The 2,685-nt window shown below is 36.6% G+C and overlaps 1 non-coding gene across 1 annotated transcript; it reads right to left on the bottom strand.

The window, feature by feature from the left end:
* Window positions 1–1,470: 1,470 nt before the first annotated feature.
* Window positions 1,471–1,575, bottom strand: LOC112849099 (U6 spliceosomal RNA). The gene has a single exon (XR_003222540.1). It is a non-coding gene; the product is annotated as a U6 spliceosomal RNA (small nuclear RNA).
* Window positions 1,576–2,685: the final 1,110 nt, after the last annotated feature.

The raw sequence follows: 2,685 nt of genomic DNA, 5'->3' as shown, positions 1-2,685 counted from the left end.
CCCTATCATCAAGGAAATTCCAAGGGACTTAGGAGCCCTGTGTCAGGAAAGACCAAACATTAGAACAAAGGATGGTCCCTGTGCTCTTATCACTTAGGAAATTACAACGGTTTTAGGAGCTCTGTCAGAAACTAGGAACAGAGACCAGTTATGTGTTTTCTATTATCTCATACCCCTAACCCTCACCAAAGTTTGGTTTCCTTGTCTATAACCTAGAGACAATTAGCTTTCTGCCTAATTCAAAAGATTATATAGTACAATATAATCTGTTGTGCTATGCAAATGTAAGATCTTATTACTGTACACCTGCACAGTTTGGCTCAAAATCTGCATATGGCTTTGTCAGGACAAGGAGTATTATCTGTGACTCCCTGGGGAACTCATCGGAACTTATAGAATGGCCCAGAAGGGGACCTGTCCTCTCCTGCTGAGCCTAAGCCCGTAGCCACAGCTGCAAAGTTCTCATGTTTTTTAAACTTTCAGCTGATCCCTGAGCACATTCCATTCCCATGATGTGCAAATTTTAAAGGACATTTGCCTTCAAGCATGCTGGAAAAAATAGATTGAAGCCTCTTTTTTCAGCCTTTGGACCTTGGAATATATCATTCAGGTAATAATATATCACATGTTTTACTGTACATTTCTGTGTAATACAGCAATAGATATTTGGGTGGAAGTTATCTTTCTTTTCAATACAGTTTTCTCAGGACCACATGTGAAAGCAGCTGTCCCAAAACCTGCTTCATGGAAAAACTCTTTAAAGGGGTGTCCAGAAAAATGCAAGAAAGATCATTATTATTCCAGAAATTCAATTGAAATATTGACCAAACCAGTTCCCACCTACATATTTTACAAGTTACCACTTGTCCTATAACATCACAGGACAAATTGGGCATGGCTTTATTATCTCAACACTGGAATGATGGAAATATTACACTACACTTGTCATTTACTTCCTTCTAATTTTACACACACACCAAATTTCACAAAAACAAATAATCAATATCTCGTGTGTATGTGTGTGTGTGTGTTTCTATATATCTATAGTACATATACATATATATGTATTGCATACATGTATCTATTATACATAGATATATGTGTGTAGGTATACATACATTATATGAGTGGTTATTTATTCAACAAACATATATTAATTACCTCATGTGAATCAACTACTTATATGAGGCGTTGGGTATAGAAAAAGAGAATATAACCTAAAATCCTAACCTCCAGCAGACATTCATGAAAATGAGTAATTTGATTAGTAGAAGAGCATTATCACTGTTTTATTGAGAGCCCAAGGAAATCACATATATAGGTATATACTCAATTACAGAATCTAGGACTATAGAGATACTACTTTATATTTTTAAAATATGGAATATTGTTTTGTATATAGTATATGCTTAATTTCTATTTTGTTGATTAATACTGGTTGGTTTAAAAAGTCTGGAATGTGTTCATCTGGAAAAGTGATCAAACTTTGCATTTGCATATCATCCTGGTGCAGGAGCCATGCTAATGCTCTCCGTGTCATTCCAACTTTAGTTAGACATGCTGCCAAACGAGCATTCAAACTTTATGTTTGAAGGTAATGCTTCCTGGAGCGATTTCTGTATAAGACCAATCTAAATTAATGCTTTTTTTTTTTTTTTTGAGAAAGAGAGAGGAGAATGCAAGCTAGGGAGAGGGGCAGAAGGAGAGGGAGAGTGAATCTCAAGTAGGCTCCACTCCCAGTGTGGAGCCCAAGGGGAAGCGTGATCATAACCCTGGGATCATGACTTGAGCCCAAGTCAAGAGTTGGCCACTCAACTGACTGAGCCACCCAAGTGCCCCTCCCCCACAAATTAATGTTTTTTAAATCCAGATTGTGCAGACATTATATTGTCTTTTCATTTATTAATAACTTCTTAAATTCCCAAAAAATAGCAATTATAATTGGCTCACACATGTGAAAGTTTAAATAAAAAGAAAGAAAAGTTACCAATTAAAAATATAGATGTGATTTCAAAATGTTTTGGTCATTTCTTTGCTAACATTCTCACATTCCCAGCCAGTCTTTTGTCTTTGGGGCTGGATATACCAACTCATATCTCTCTTGCTTATTGGAAATTTTTATAGGAGATAAGATGGGAAGAGAGGTTGCAATTCTTTAAAAAAATATTTAAGTGGAGGATTATCTGTGGATTTTAGTGAACCTTGGGTAACTGAAGTTGACTCTGATGGCTGAGACAAAAAAGGCCAGGAGTGTACCTTGAATGGGATAATGGGGAGAGGAATTCTTGAAAGTATTCAGTTAGTGGCCTTGGCTTTTCTTAGCATTATGTGTTGGTAGGGTTGTGTACAGAGACAGAGTTGTCACTATTAATTTCTGTTTATGAGACATTCCAAAGATATTGTCGAATAAAAATAATAAACCAACATTGTTATTTTCAGGTATGTGAGCTGTAAAGCTGACACTTTAGCCCTCTGGCCATTTTTCAAGACATTACCTAATACATAACCTCATAATGATGACTAGAGGGAAACATTTTCAAAAGCACAGTCATAAAGTGCTTCGATAAAGCCCACCCTAGGTCTTGTAGCAAAACCTAGACGTGAATGCCTCCTAAAAGGAGTTGGGGGCAGCAGATGTGTCTGCCATTGCAGCAGTATCATTTATATCCTTCAAGATTCTCCATT

This window comes from Puma concolor, chromosome C1 (genome assembly GCF_028749965.1).
Source record: "Puma concolor isolate L17-30 chromosome C1, mPumCon1.1.hap2, whole genome shotgun sequence".
NCBI lineage: Eukaryota > Metazoa > Chordata > Mammalia > Carnivora > Felidae > Puma > Puma concolor.
Note: the sequence above shows the minus strand (reverse complement) of the source record. Positions and strands in the feature narration are given on the sequence as shown.